The following is a 17,860-nucleotide window of genomic DNA, read 5'->3' as shown; positions in this document are numbered from 1 at the left end:
TGGCAGATCGTACACAACCCTAGAATGCAATTACTTGGTCAATGTCTTTTATTATTATTGAGAAGCATATTTACAGAATGCTAATTTACAGTCTGCTAGTTATCCAATTTAACAGATTTGCTTACTTTATCACTAGGCATATAAGGTGTCATCTTGAAATGGGTAGTAATTTTTTTCTTAAATGTTTTAATATTTTATTTATTTATTCAAAAGCATGTATCAAATGTCTGTATTTTGTAAAACAGTGTGCACTATATCTAAATACCACTCAGTATCTGTTGATAGCTACATCAAAATATTTGTAATAACTAAAGAGTTTTATTTGTCCGTTTGGTTTCTTTGTTCACATAATTGGAGTAGAAATGGTCTCATTAAGCTGAGCATTTGTTCATTAGTGATAATTTAAAGTAAATATAGTATCATTTCAAAAAAATCACTAGAACTATCAGGCCATGATTATGAATAGATAAGAATAGTCTTTAAAGGATTTACATCAACTTTAAAATATCTGAGACAATTTTATAAAGTGATTTTGTTATATATCCTTTGCTAACTCATTGAAAAAGTTTATATTTACACCTTTTATATGCTAGTACTGTATTATATTCTAGGGCTAAATGAGCAAAACATACTCAGTCTATGATTTCACAAAATATTCATCCTACTGAGGGAGTTTAATATTGATATCATCAAATAAAAGCATAATTAATTATGAAATACTTTAAGTTTTATGTAAGATGGGTGTGTGGGGCCCTGGCTGGTGTGGTTCAGTGGATTAAATGCTGATCTGTGAATCACAGGGCCGCTGGTTAGATTCCCAGTCAGGGCACATGCCTGGGTTGTGGGCCAGGTCCCCAGTAGCAAGCATGTGAGAGGCAACCACACATTGATATTTCTTTGCTGCCCTTTTTCTCTTCCTTTCTGTCTCTAAAAATAAATAAACAAAATCTTTTAAAATAAAATAAAATAAAGATAGTTATATAGGGCCATGAAAATGCAAACATATGTTTGTATTATATATTATATAATATATGTATTATATACATATTTGTATTATTATTACATGTGTATGCATACGTACAAATTATATATGTATTTGTATTACAAGTGCATAACCCACTAGATATGGGGAATGAATGAAAGTTCATGGATTAACTTTGGTTCTTGGATGCATACATAGCTGGTGATATTTCCAGATAAAGGGATCTTAAAAGATCATTATGCTGCATAAATTCACAGAGTATTTATTATTCACAATTGTGCAGTGAAGATTATTAACTTTGGTTTTGGACATGTTGAGATGGAAGAGAGATTTGAAACTGGGATATGTTCATTGTAAACTCAGAGAAAATGTTTGTGGCTATGAAATAAATGTATAAATTATATAGACTACAAGCCCTGGCTGGTGTAGCTCAGTGGATTGAGCACGGGCCTGTGAACCAGACAATCGTGGTTCGATTCCTAGTCAGGGTACATGCCTGGGTTGCAGGCTGGTTCCCTGCAGGCCAGTTCCCAGCAGGGGATGCATGAAAGGCAACCATACATTGATGTTTCTCTCCTTCTCTCCTTCCCTTCCCCTCTAAAGATAAGTAAAATTTGTAAAAAAATATTTAAAAAATTATATAGACTACAGAGAATAAATGAAGCCATGAAACTGCAGATAAAAGATAGAGAATGAGAAAAAATAGCACCTTTGAAACTAAAATAGTTTGTAGTCTAAAAGTTGTGCTGAGAAAAGAATAAGAAAGATAAATATAATAAAATACAGTATGCTATTAAGTTGATTGTGATAATTATTTCACAATTTACACATATAACTAATTACATTGTATACCTTAAATATACTATACAATTTTTATTTGCCAATGATATCTCCATAAAGCTCTTTTTAATTAATCTTGTTTAGCTAAGATGTCTTTGCTAAAGACAAGCTTTCACAGTGAGGAGTGTAAGACACTGTATCTCTAACTGATGAAGGACACTTGTATATAACATTGCCTCTATCAGGGTTTCACTGGGATAAGCTACATTTCTGATTTAGTGTGTTCAAACCAACCACTTGATGTTTGAACCTCACCCTAACCAACCTGTTTTTTCTATACCTCTCTTTTTTTTTTAGCATCTTTAACTCTTCTTAGCTCACCTTCAAATCCTGCAAGTCTATTCCAGAAATCTCTGCATTTCTTCACTGCTGTGCTTTGACTGTGACCATCATAAACTGAGCTGTCACTCTGTATTCCGGCACCTACAGCAACTGCTCAGCTGGTCTTTCCCCAAAGAACCCCTGCCCCCTACTCTCCACACCCACCCCACATTCATAGGGACTAGATACCCAACTTCCACGTTTTCCCTTTCATGGGCCAACTCGTTCTTTTCTGGACCATCTCCAAGTCACAATATCTTTAATTTTTCAATTAAAATAAGATCTAAACCCAAGCTCCAAATTTTAACAGGAGTACATTAAATTAAACTCCTGCCTAACTCAAACGACTGTCTTCAATGCGTTAAAAACGCATTTTTAGCATGTTTCACTGACTGAAATGATTTCTTCACTGTTCCCTGGTGGACCCCCCTCCTTCTTTTACAGGTACTAAAAGGGGTTACACAAATCCCCACTGACGTGGAGCCCTGCTTCTGTCCTGATCATAGTTTGACTATTGGTTCCACTGTATAATTACTTCTAATTACTTTTCTCTGTTTACTTGTTGCTGTTGTTGTTTTGTTCCTCTTTTGTCAGACACCCTTCACATCTTTAAGTTGCCTGAACAAGGAAGGAGGTGACTTTTCTTCTCTATTTCATCTTTGCATTTAGCCAGATGACTAGTACATTGCAGAAGATGAATAACTACTAGTTGAAAAAATGAATGACAATCTTGACTTTAGTTTATTGATCTATAAAATATAAGAATAAGGCCCTGGCTGGTGTTGTTCAGTGGATGGAGTGCTGGCCTGCAAACCAAAGGTCACTGGTTCAATTCCCAGCCAGGGCACATGCCTGAGTTGCAGGCCAGGTCCCCAGTAGGGGGCACAGCAGAGGCAACTGCACGTTGATGTTTCTCTCCCTCTCTTTCTCCCTCCCTTCACCTCTCTCCAAAAATAAATAAACAAAATCTTTTAAAAATATGAGAATGAGGCTAGATAATTAATGCTGTCCCTTTTCACATCAACACAAATAATATGGTGTACTTGAATAAAATAATTTGACAAGTTTAATTATTTCACCCAAATCGATTGTCTAAAATGTTATATTTGATTCATAGTTAATTAATGTATTTGTTGGGTCAGTGAGGTAGATTAAGGCAAATGTAATAGTTCTTTGCCAAATCAATTACCAAATTGCTTTAATGAAAAAGGTAACTGGTTTAAGGAACATTTTATCCTCACCACTTTTCATTTCACAATCTGTATATTGACAGTTTTGAAACCAAAGTGCTGATGCAGTATTTTCAGTTCATTCAAAAGCAGGAAACAACAAAAGTATCACAAGGTGGAGGTATATACTTTTATGAGTTTTTGGTTTTCTCTTGCTGACTTCATATTTTAGAGGTTTCAGATGGAAAGTAATATATGTTTTTATCCCAGTAATCTCCAACTGAAATATAAGCCTCAGTACCTGGATTCCACAAAAATGGAACTAGTTCAAAATATTAAATAGACAATCTTTATGGGTTGGGTCATGTACTCCAAGGCTCCTCCCTCCGTGCAAAGCACTCATGTATTAAAAGCTGCTAGAAATGTTGGTGTCTGAAAGCTCAGGGTGGGATACCTTCCCAGGAATTCCTCTACACCCACTATGAAGGCTATCATTTTACCAATGTTACAGTCTCTTCCCAGAGTAAACTTTTATCAAATTACTCTTTAACGTGAAGGTAGAAAAGGCCTGACCTTGCCTAGAATAGGAGCAACTCTGAGGAGCTATGGTAGCTGTAGAATGCGCATATCCTATGCTGCACCTTCATCCCAGTTCAATGTGCAATCTCTGTCCAATCTAGTTCAATTCCCTTTATGGATCATGTACAAGTATCTCCATTCATTTCCTTTATGCACATCTCTGCCTCAGTGTTTGATTCCTGAGGAACCCAACTTAAACACCATTTATTCTAAAATATATGTTTGTCCATATCCACGATGAAAACATAAAAAGTGCTTCAGTGAGCCAGCATCATCAGCATCATCTAGGTGCTTGTTAGAAATGCAAAGACTCAGGCCTGATCCCAGTCCCACTGAAAAAATATCTCTAGAAATGGAACCCAGATATATGTATTGAATTCATCTCTCCAAGTGAGTCTTATGCATATTTGAGTTTGAAAAGCATTGCAGATATTGAATATTGATGGAGAAGGAACAGACAATACAATCACATAATTATATTAAAATAACAAATTGTCTTTTAATTTAATGATTAATTAAACTGACATAAAATATCAATATTATAGATGTATATATTATTTATAACTGTCCGATGCTTTATAAATATGTACAGTAGTTTTAGAGTGACATAAGTAGCTAGATTTCCACTCTGATTTGTGGCTTCATATATTCTTCCAGCCAATTTCTTCAGTCAAAATCTAATACTCGGACTTTTATATTTTTTCCCATCATACCATTATTATCTTTCTAAAAATCAGGTCATCAAAAATCTCTTAGCAAGCTTAACATTTTAGAGTACGGGGTTCTTCCTACACAGTTTAAAAATTCCTTCCACATGCCATATGTCATTTGAGGCTAAAAAAATCATGTGCCAGATTTTATATTAATTAATAGATGAGAATGTTTGCATTAATTGAAACCAAGTGGCTTGATCAAGAGCAAGCTTGTCACTGACAGAATAAGATTAAGATTCAAGTTGTCTGAGTCCATATCCTGCCCTCTGTTCATGGGAGTTTATTGACAGGATCTGTTATTACCAGTCTATCTATGATGGCTCTTCTTGATGCTAATTGAAGCACCTCGATGTGTAATCCCCTTAAATTAAGAGAACACAACACAAGTTTAGGTCAGCAGTACATTCTCCATAAGGCCTACTTCCCTGTTGTCTACTGGGTCTGTGCAATACATGCATATGAAATAGCCTTACTCTCTAGAAGGAAATGAAGGAGAAATTAAAGTATCTGAAACATAGCATCATTTTTCCGTGATATCCAGTTCAGTGTGGCACAATCTTAGACAATATAAGTGATCTTTATTAATTTTAACATGCCTACATTATTTACTGCGTGTCTGCTGTGTGCCAGTCATTTTGTTAGTACTGTATAAAACAGGAGAAAAATAGTCCCTGTTCTCCTACAGAATATTATCTAATGAAGCAGAAAGCTGATGACAAGTAAAAAAATACATAATAAAATAATTACAAAGTGCAAAAGGTGTGCAGAAAACAACCCCCAAACCAGGGTGCTAAAACCCAAACAAATGGAGAGCATAGGAACTCCATAACCTGAATAAATTATGACTATTAATATTGTAAATACTAACCACTATTAGTATTAATAAGACTGCTCTTAGTCCTATGTAGTCAAACTCTAATAATCTATTTTTCCAAGGTCTTAAAATATTTGCAGTTAAAAGTCCATGTGAAGAAAAGGATTATGTATTTCACTTATTATTGCAAACACGCCTTCAGGTTTCTAGAGTTAAAAATTTAAATGCACTCTCAATTTTATGATTATCTGGATTGATATATTTCTTAATTAAATCATAAAATATGTTCCATTGCACTTCTCTCCAATAACATATTAATGAAGTGATTGCATTGACCTTCATTTATTCCCGTTCGGCAAATGCCAAATGGCTACATCACACACCCACAAAAATAATTGTTTCTGGTCACCTTTTAATTTTTCGTGGATTGAAATAGGGATTGGGGATGATGCTGAGTGTAGTGGGTGATTTTCTTCCTTTGAAGAGCAGCAGACGGAAGCAGTAGATGGAACATATTTATAATCCTGAACATCCCACTGAGCAGTCATTTAAACATCTGGGCTTGAGAAATGGTCACTACTGCTGCAGTGAGTTCAGAGGTGTTATAACCTGCTTCACCTACACCATCATGTACATAATGATGGTTAGCACTTCTCCCAAACATCAGACTGTTCATTTTTCCCCCGTTCCTTCCATTCTGTATATTTTTACTCTGAATTAAGATATTCTCATTCAAAGAAAAAACACAGCAACAACCCAAGATTATACATTTAGTGAATCCCTAAAAGCAACAGCTAGCCTGATGCCTACTTAGTGTATGACAAACTTTGTGATAACTACCTTTCACCCATTATCACATCTAATTCACTAAATCATTCCATGAACTGAACACTATCATTATTCTGTTGTTTAAATTCTTTAGAGTAAAAAATATACAAAATTAATTTGATAACTTTGTGATAAAATAAGTCCAAGTTTTCTCTGGACTCTGCTTTTCCTCCACTGTGACCTTGTAAGATTTTTTTCAAATTGCATAATCAGTGTTACCACTGGGCCAGCTGGAAGCCCCATAAGAGACTTTCCTACCTGGAAATAACCCCTCTCCATCACCATGAAAATAGTTTACTTAGATGTTGGGAGAAAGTCATTTGCAAAGATTAGCATCCTGGACTCTAACAGTAGATATTACTTTAATTTTTTTGCTATTTATCTCCAAATGCCATAAAAACCTAGTAGCATATATATAAACATTTGGGGAGAGAGCAAGGGAGAGAGAAGGATAAAAGCTCATCTTTTCAAAGCCTTAAGAAGACTGGGTATTTGATCCATGCTATTAAACACAACCAAAGCTATGCAGTATTCTCAGGAATATAAAAACTTCTTTAAAATATTATCTAACTAGAATAGGTCTAGCTGTTACGTCAGAATGCTGGCCTTCCATATTTATATAACTTACTGATTTGGGGGATAAGCTCACTATATTAGAGAAGTGAGGAAAACAAGTAACTAACTGTTTAATGCATTTATATACAAAATTAAACCGAATGACTACTTGATAAACTATGTCTGCCTAACCTTGAAACCAGGTGGGTTGCATGAGACAGCGTCTAAACAATAGGACAGAAACATCTCTTATATACACCCTCAGAGTTAATTTGCTCCAATTAAGTCCTTTCAATACACAGATGTCATCTTAGAGGCACAGTTCTCTTACCCTCTTGTACGTGGGTTAGCTTCTTTTCCCATGACCTTTCTCAGCTAGCTTTGCTGACATCCGTAATAGCCTCTCCAAAAAAAAAATGCATAACATGGACACAATGTTGCCAACAGTGGAATTGGACATCTCTTCTGCTATCAGAAGGCTTTTTGCTTTCTATAATATACATGGGTGGGTGAAAGTAGATTTACAGATATGAGTAACACAGAGTTTATACTTGTAGTTTTACTTATCAACTATTGTATTATTTATAATTCAACTATAATACATTATATATAATCTATATATTCTTACAACCATTCATCTATTTTTTCTCAGTTGAGTTCTGGATTTATTCACATGGACACTTGGAACCTTAACAATTTTTACAAATGAGTCAAATAGAACAATTGGGCGATAAAATTAATCAACAGTTATTTGAGCCTCTGAGTAGTCTGCTATGTTTATGTTATGTGCTACTATGATACAATGAGAGATATTGAACACAGCCTACTGAGAAATATATACATACAAACAGATATCAAAAATATATAATATGATATTTTTAAATATAGACTGTAAAAGCACTGTCTGTGGTAAATAACTGATGTAAAATTAACTCAAAGGGTTTGCAAGAGATATTGCAGGATCAAGGGATATTTTAGGGCACAGAGATAATGTTTAAGTGAGAGTTTATGGAAAAGAGAACTTTTTTAACATGTCCAAGAAAGCAAAGCATTATGGCAGAGGAAACAGAATGTGTGAACAATGGTAAAGGGAAAGGTAGGGAGTTTTCCTTGAGACCTATACAAAAATAAATAGCTCAGCAAAATCCTTTAATACTGTAAAGCCCCTTTGATATCAACAACAATTCATTCAGCAGACTAAATCAGTAAACAATGGAAAATTATAACTGTAAATATTTCAAGTGTAATAATTATTTGGTTTTTGACCATAAGATATAACTAAAATATATTTGTAGGTTATCATTGTCTTATATTTGAGTGTTTTCTTCGAAGTGTGATTTTATTTTTAAGTCAATACCAAAAGAATTCAGGAAGATGAACTTCTTCGGCAAAATATTAAGGATCAAGTTTGACTTCCAGAGTTTTATTATTCCACTAATTCTCTGCAGTGTAGATTCTCTCAGTCCCACTAACTACATTATGCCTTAAAATCTAATAGCATAGAGCAAATGATGCATTTGGCAATATACATACTTAATTTTCACTGCCATATGTTTCACCATTCAAAAATTAATTAGGATTTATTATCACTTTAAGATTTCATAATGATCATGAATTTGTGTCCACTGGATGTTTCTACTCTCTGCTCATCACCACCAAAGAATGATTTATTCCTTCTTGTGGAAGGAATCATATTTCATGATGATTTTTTAAGTAGTTGGTAAGATTTCTTGTGATGATTCTCTCTGATATAAAAGTGGAAAACATGAGAGTTGCCCAAATTAAGTTCACATTAAAACTCGGTGAGCTAATGGCATTCATTCAGGACATAATATTGTTGTCTTACCCAGTTATCCAAGCATATTGACTGTCATAGTGATCTCTAAATTTCCTCTCAAATAATTTATCTATTATGAAACTTAAAAGTATGTAATATATACATTTTACCTGCAATGTTAATAGCACATAGAGTCATGAATTTGGGGATAATCCAGATTTTTCTGTTAACAGGACTTGGTCCTTCTCAATTCATGCTCTCCCCCTAAGACTCATGCACACAAAATTTTACCTAAAATTTGGAAATCCACAAACATCTGAAAGCCACAGGTCACACAATTTGAAACAAACTCATTTTTAGACTAATCCTTATTTGAGCTGCTGTGAGACTATGTGTGATCTTTATTTATTCACTTAATATGAAAATGTATACACATTGCTTGAAAAATATTAAACCTATGGTACTCCCCTAGGTTAATTTTGAAACACAATGGAAGTAAAGATTTTGAAAACATGATTAAGTCCCTTTACTTTTGGAGCAAAAAGGAATACATTTTCTCCCCATCTGAAGCTTTTTATTTATTTATAACTTGAGAGCCTTCTTTATCTTAATATATTCAGGTAATTAATCCTCATTCTTCTGGATAATAATGGTTATCTATGTGTGAACTTATTACGAGATAAGAATAATTATTTCCCTTCTCTTTAGATGAGAAAACAGAACATTAAGAGGCAAAATAACAAGGCCACAGCAGCACTGCCAGAAATTAGTGGAGGCAAAATTCAACCCCAAGCAGTTTGAAGTGAGGGCCCTTCTTCCCATTCTCTGACCTTTACTACATACTTTCTAACTCCTGAAGATGACTTAGACAAGGCAAGATTGTTTTTTTCAACTTTGAATCTATAGAAGATATTTTTAAATGTGTTATTGTCAGCTTAAAAATATATCTCCTTTATTACAAAAAGGCAGTGGGACTTTATTTTGGGTGAGCATTTCAGTGATGGATTTACATGGACAGCATTCTCTAGCCTGCATGCCCCTTTCTCAGTTATTAACACTCTCTCTTTATTATTTTCTACTTTATAACTCTGAGTCACATTCCTTCTCATTGTGGCCTAATGCTCAGGTAAATAATATTTTAATCATTTTTCTTTTGCTATTTAGGTTGGGTAAATGTCATACCTGGCAAATCAAATCAGTAGTCATTAACTTGTTTTTACAGGTCGCCTTCTAATATTCTGGGCCTCATGCAATTATCAAGCCGTGTTCTCATAAGACTACTCTAATTTATCTTGAGCTCTTTTTAAAAAATGAAATGGTGAAATAGATCCTTGACTAAAGTACATACCCATCAATTCCATATACAAGTGCAAATTTCAGGTCCCTACCTTTTAAAAGTGTCTGTGAGTTATCGAAATAATCAATCTTGTATTTGAAAGAAAAAATTATGAGAGAAAAATATTTTAGATGAGACATTTGGCCATAGGACAAGTGAGACATAGAGTTAAGATGGTTTTGTCATGATTTCACCAGGTATCAATTTATGGATATTTTAGTGTCAGTGACATGTGCAAAGTCATACTTTTTACACTTGATCTTAGCCAAAAGGCTGAGAAGCAATCATACTTTTTTAAATGCTTACTTTTCTAAGGTGAATATAGATCATTCATTATGAGTGCTAAGGGTCCAAAGGGAAGCATCATGAAATGAGTAAATTCTATATTTTAGCAATAAGGGGGGGGGGCTAGAGCCATATTTTTTGTGATAGTTGGGCCTTGGGCAATGATTTGGGGCCATCTGGATTTGATTAGTTCAAAGTAAACTAATGTCAGAATAATCTTTATTGTAACTTTTGTCCTTCTTTCTCACAATTGCCCAGGTTTTCTTCTCTCCCCTTAGGGAAAATAGCTGCTAGCATTCAGGAAAGTGAAGCAGCCTTCAAAGAATTTGTTCCTCTGTAAGCTCATACACCATTGGCTAAACACTTCAGTTAATGTTGTGATCTGAGGAAAAAAAGTAATTGAATCTCCTAAATCAGAAGCAGGAGCATAAGATTAATATCCCAACTGCTTACTTTGGTAGGTCTGGGGAAAATTTTGACACAGGTTAAAATCTGACATTGTAACAGGGCACAGCCAAGAGGGACACCCAGAAAAGGATGTGGAATGGGGTCCAGAGCTCAGGTGTCCAGGAAATATTGAGATATCCTCACCCCACCCCAAGGTGTCAGGTGGGGAAGGGACAAATGGAGCAGGGCCATTGAGATCTGTTTTGCATAGCAACGGTTTCGCAGCTAACCTCTGGAATGGTCATTTAACATGTCTATAACCTTTAGCTGGTTTCATAGATATGTTAAATAGCTGTAGCTATATTTTGAGCCAGGGAGAAGGAAGTGACTTCCACCCAGGATATAACTGGGGGCTGGTCCCCTGAGTTACAGCACCTGCATGAGAGCTTGGAATTGATTGGCTCCACACCATGGGACCACACCTGCCCAGACTCACTATGGCAGCCCAGTAAAGCTGGGAGGATATGGGAGTCCTGGCAGGTGTAACCCATTGTGAGAGGAGTCAGAAATGGGGCTGCAAAAGGAGAACTGGCGCAGGGATTTAAACCCAGATGCAGCAGCCATTGAAGAGAGAGCCACATGGTTTTGCCAGAGTGGGGATCCCTACAGCCAGGTGAAGAAGAAAACCACACATTTCTGGCAGAGTGTGGACCCCTGCAGCTTTGGTAGAAGAGGCCCACATGGCTTTGAGGTGCTCCCTTTGGCCATGTAGCCTGGGAAGCAGGAGAGACTTTGCCTGGAAAGATGGGTACGAAGAACTCTTGCCAGTGGACCATAAGAAGGTGCCACATGACTTGGGAATAACTGGATATCCTGCCTGGGCGGAGACACAGCTGATTGTGCCAGTGGCCTGAAACATGGACATGTGCTTCTTTTCCTGAGATACAGTACCCCAAATTAAGGCAGGGGGAGAAGGAAGTGCTGTGGGCATCTGTGGTTATCCTAAAGGACTATGGTAATTTTATGGGGACATCGGGTCGCTGCTTTAAGTCTGTATAGCTTTGAATAAACCTTTCCTTTTCACAAATCTCTGGCATTGAGAGACGTCTTTCCTCTGGGGGCAGACAGACGAGCCTAGTAGGTATTAGTATACCATCCCTGGGAGGGGCCCCTGTTTTCTGTAACAGTTTTTGGTATCCCTCGGTGGGCCAAATGTGCCCCCCCAGACCTCTGTTCTGTAACAACATGACTTGTTGAACATCACCACTTGTTCTAAACCTCTGTCTTGAACACATGGATTCTAGATCTAGTTGCTTATAGCCAACTTGAAAAAAGAACCATGGGAATGCCAGGCAACTGACAAGGGGATTGACGTGAAGCAGGCCTAGACACACATAGTTTGTTATCATGCAAAAAGCCAGGAAAACTGGAGGCATCCACTGTCATTATTAGTCATCTGGGAGGCCTGTGGATGAAATTTATGAGGCTGGAGGGTCAAAGATCAACATTATGCTGATCATCAGCTTTCGCCACCATGTCATTCAATAGTTGGGATTAAAGTAATTCTGCTCATATAACTTCTAACGCTGGTAGTTTTTTACATCTCTGTGAATGAAAGACTATGATACGAAATGTTTTTTTTAAATTTTTTACTTTACTGTTGGTTGAACACATTAGATTATGAGAGAGAATTGATTGCTGTAATCTCTGATTTGGTGTTCTAAATCTATTCCATGACAATATATAAAATTATATGTATTTTTGAATTTGTTTTTAAAATGAATATTATTGGTTATTAAATATGAAAAAAGTTCTCACATGCTAACAAATAAGTAACAAAAAATAATAAAGTGTGAAAATACTGATACATGGCCAAAGGATAGTAAAACTATTATTGCTTGCTCTTTGATTTCAAAAATTTAGAAAGTAATTTTATTTCTTGTCAGAACAGTCTTAATCTTATCATTGGCAAATAATCTTAAGCACATAAATATATATATTATATACTAACTATAGTTTTAAAATTTAGAAATACTTGATATATCCTATAATAAAGAGAAAAGGCAAATTATATATATATATATATATAATGGGTTAAACTGTCACTTTAAAAATTATACATATATAGCCCTGGATGATGTGGCTCAATAGATTGAAGTCCAGCCTGTGAGCCAAGGGTCACTGGTTTGATTCCCAGTCAGGGCACATGCCTGGGTTGCAGGCCAGGTCCCCAGTGCAGGGCATGCAAGAGGCAACCACATATTGATGTTTCTCTCCCTCTCTTTCTCCCTCCCTTCCGCAATGTATTCATCTAAAATGAATAAATAAAATTTTTTTAAATAATAGAAATAAAAAAACTACATGCATGGTATAAAAACATAATATGCTGCAATAGAGCATTATAAAATTTCCATAATAATTATTTTGATCACATTTATATAGAAATAATATAAAGCAAAAAAATAAAGAACAGAAGCAAAAATGAACATATCAGTAATATATAAGCATAAACTTGCACAGAAATAGTTGTAAAAACCAAAAATAATTTGAACATTTAAACTAAATAAGTTCTTTTTCTTTAGTTAGTTAAATGACAAATAGGCAGATATAAAATAAAATACTTTTGTGATTGTAATATGTTTTTGTTATGTATGCATATGCATACTAATGTGATCAAATAAGTATTTTAATGCCTAACACCTTTTGTATCTCTCCCTATTATTTCTATATATGCACATATACACATATATATACATATACATTATATTATATATAATAATATATAGTCTTATGTGTAAAATAATACATCTCCAAGTCAGCATAATACTTATAATCAAATATAATCCTCTGAAACTTAATAAATGTTAATTAATAGCAATAATAGAAATTATGAACCATCAGACATCTAAATATGCTAAGAAAATTATTTCCCTTAACATTTTTATTTCATGGTTTTTCAAAAACATAGTCCTTTGACAAAAGTAATACGTAATCACAGCAGTTTTATAAAACCATTGCCCAACTAGCAGCTTTAATTAAGTAAGCTTTTCCCATCTTTCAATTTTAATACAACGTGCAAGATAATAAGAAAGTAAATATCAATGTTTCAATCCAAGAACTTAAAGGCTTTGCTTATGGATCTCTAAGAAATCCTAAATTCCTGTTCAAACAATAGCCATCCATATAACTTTGACTCCTTCAAGATCAATGCCAAAATTTTCAAGAACTTGTAAAAATGTAAATGATAGAAGCCATACCTTATTTTTTAATTTATCTTAATATTTTATAGTCACATAGAAGCTAACCAAAACAATGTGATTGACATTGCATTGATAAGAATGGGTATTAAATCTAATAAAACTAAAAAAAGCTTTTAGTGTCTTTGCCCATAATGTTATAATATAGACTAAAGTGGTTATCTTTTTTAAATCAGGGTTTTATTAGGAGTTTTAAAATAACTTTATGTAACAAAATAGCTATTTTTTCAGTTATTAGTTGTAATACAATATACGATTGTGATACATCCATTTATGTTATATACGAGTGTGTTTTAGTATATACAAGTGTATACACATGTCTATTTATATATGTACATATAAATATATATCAATGTAGTTCAAAATAACAAGATTAAAAAATCAAAACCAATAAAAGTAGAGACTTTTATTAGTAAGGGTTTTTTACTTAATGTAATATTTTCTGTTTTATACAGTTTTTATCAGAAATTTTTTAGAGTGAAATGAAATATAATTTCCAAAGGATTATCTAGAGTGCATATAAATTGAATTCATCCTCCATCAGACTCTGAAATCTTGTAAAATATTTAGAACTGGCAACTGTCAAATAATTAGATTCTGCCCAATCAATAAAATAAGTACTAGTATCAGAAATAATATATTTACAGAGGTAAAAACAATTTTATAGTTAACCTTGAATATAAGAGACATGGTGTTCTGCAATTAAAACACGAGAGGCACACACCATTTCCATTAATCATTGTTTTATTTTATTTTGCTTCTGATAAATTTATATGACAGTCACAAAGAGAAGCGCCTTGATTTCTTCTCTCTTCAAATTAACTTGAAGGTCAAATAACATATAAAAAGTATTAAAACTGCCACAAAAACTGATAAATTAAATGTAACACTTTCTTATTTTTCATTCACAAAATAACTTGTGCACTTTAAAGATTAAAATAACATTTTTATCTATATGAAACTGCCAATTAACTCTAGTTAGATATTGTAGGTATTCATAAAATTTTATTCCACCTATAAGACAAATTGTTATTTAATAGTCAAATAGATCTGTGAATCTTTTCTTAGTTCCTTCAAATTGGGACAATTTCTCTAAAGCTTATTTCTTGTTGTTTCATGGTTTACAGTACTGCTAACTCTTGTACGATGCTTTTCATTGCAATAGTTAACTACTGTTAATTCACTACTGTTAATAGTTAACTACTGTTAATTCACTGCATAGTAGCTATCTGAAAAGCAGTGTGCTAAGCTTTTTACTTATAGTTCTTTATTTGCTCTTAATATTCTTAAACTTATTTATGAAGAAACTAAACATAAAAGAGGACAGGTAAGTTGTCCAAAGACATGGAGCCAAAAAATGGGGGTGAAATTCAAAACCAGCTGCATCTGACTTCAAAGCCCAGGTTTTTAATCACTACTGTACCACCTCACATTTTGAACTTTATTAAAGATTAATCCATGGAGCAATGAAAGAGATGCTTAGAGTTTTAAAAATCACAGGCATGTTGCTAATGATGTAAGCTACTCTTTTCTGGTAAATAAGCAAGAATTCTCACTTAAAGTTATTCAAGAGCCTTACATTATCTGAGCTATGTATACAAATCCAGCAGACAGTAATACACAAGGCACTTCTTCTCTGAAAATTCTATTGATATGTTAATATTGACAAAGTATGTCTTCAATTCTTTAGCACAGTCTGATTCATTCTCTCTCTCTCTTTCATGAAGACTGGACATTTCATTGCACTATGGCCCCAAAGAGGTTATAATACAAAATGCCTAAAATATTAACTGAAACATTACAACTAATAGACTAAAAGAGGGGAGGGATTTTGTGGATGGATAAATAAATCCCTCAGTCATGAAGGTATGTGATGCCAATTAAAATGCTCTCCTGGGCTGCAAAGCAGCTGCCTGACTGCACAGTGTTTTCAGAAAATAATTCCGCATGGGTCTAGGTGTCATGAGGGCTTTTAACATTCATCCTCAGAATATTTCATCCACAAATATAACTCCTTGCAAAAGCAAAGAAAGTTTGCCAAGCACAGAATTTCATTTATCACCCTGGTAGTTTGCTTAATTAGAATAAACCCAGACTTCCTTAAGACTCCTTTTCAAGCCTAAACCTCATCACCACAAGCTGACTTTTTAATTATGTGGTTCTTAAGAGCCTTTGGGCATGTACTAGGGCAGACTGTAAATACAGCCATTCACACACACACACACACACACACACACACACACACACACACACACTTTTGAAGAATCTAGCAGTAGATACTAAACCTATTCATGTTACTTTCCTATGTTATGAATTATAAAAGACTAATATTACCCTCTACAAGTCTCATTTTCTTATCCACAAAATATGAATAAAATAATTACTGCTTCATAACTACTATTTTGCTTTCAAGATTAAGTAAGATAATTTTTGCAAAATGTGTAGTACACTGCTTATGTGATACTTTTAATCAACTGATATTTAAGCTAATATTAGCAAAAAGAAGGCTATATGAAAGTCAAAAGTCCTAAGTTAGAGTTTTTTCACTGTCATTAGGTAAATGTATTATCTTAGAAAATCTCAGTATAATAGGTGTCTTCAGTATACCTATAGGTAACATTCAGGATCAAAGAGTCAGAATGTTATTACTAACTGGCTATGATTATATCTAGTAAAAATTCTCAGCAGCTAGTATAACTAAAGTTAAGTTACATAAGCCTTGCACCAGGCTATTCTTTAAAATTCACATTTGAAAGAGGTTGTACAAAATGAGAACCCTTTATTATTTTACTTATGAAAATATGTCAAAAATAAGTACATTATGATCTTGTAATGAATTGCTCTCAATAGTAACCTCAGCTGCTCAGTTCTTGTTTGTAGGCAGCATAACTAGTAAAATCTGCAAACACCCACCCCAGTAAAAACCACTGAAATCATGAAAAATAGGGGAGGAGGTGTAAGAAGGTGTCCTTTAAATTGTACCAATGGCCAGAAATGATAATGACAGATTCATAGTGCATGACTTTAATGTGAGAGCAGGGACCCTAGGCATTTAGTTCTGAAGTAAAATTGTGCCATGAAGATTTGCAATCAGACCTGAAAATTTTGAACTTTTTCTTACCTATATAAATGAATTAATGGGTCTAGAGTAGCTCCAGGTAAGAAATCAAATGAAAAATGCATGCATTGTACAGTTCCAAATTTTGTGAAGATAATTTTTGAATAAATCCCCAGGATAAAGGAAGCAACAAAGAAACAAAGTTTTGGAACAAACTGGAAAAAAATCTGTTTTGATAATAGATAACCCAAAGCTGACACTCGTACAATACATTCATAGTGCAAAACATAATACAAAGAGAATTTTACTTATAACAAAATGATAGTTAAAAAACAGTGCAGAAAAATTGTGGAGTATTACAACTTTCTTGCACATTCCATGTGTAATCACTCAACTTACATTTTAACCATGAAACATGGGTTATTATGAAACCACAGTTGAAAAGTTTTATCCCTCATGATTATATTACAAAAGCACTGAAGTCCAAATTTGGCAAGTGTCCAAGGGATTTAAATGTTCCCTAATTAATCCATAAATAAAAGTTTCTTAGTTGAAGGGTTATGGTATTTCAAATCCCACTATACATCTATTTGCAGTTTACCTTGTTTTTAGGAAAAAAGAACTGGTGAAAAAGCATATATCTGACTTTTAAAAAAAACTGAATCATTGACAAAGTGTTTCTCTTTCGTTTGGGAGGATCCAATTGTAGAGATTGCAAATGACATCATCAGTCATTGTAATTGATGGAGATGCTAAGATAACATTCTTCACCCCAGTGTAAACACTGATAGATCCTTCGAGAGATGTCTTAACATTGCAAGTCTGGGGTTCAGTTTATGGGTCTGACAAGTGTGACCTTTAAAATAATGTATTTGCTATAAAAGAGAAAAGAAAACTCTTTATAATTAAAATATATTGGCTACACATTCACTTTCCAGCAAGTAGTCTGATTACAATCA

The sequence above is a fragment of the Artibeus jamaicensis genome, unplaced genomic scaffold, assembly GCF_021234435.1.
Source record: "Artibeus jamaicensis isolate MK-2021 breed Jamaican fruit bat unplaced genomic scaffold, CSHL_Jam_final contig_851, whole genome shotgun sequence".
NCBI lineage: Eukaryota > Metazoa > Chordata > Mammalia > Chiroptera > Phyllostomidae > Artibeus > Artibeus jamaicensis.
This window is presented reverse-complemented; position numbering follows the sequence as displayed.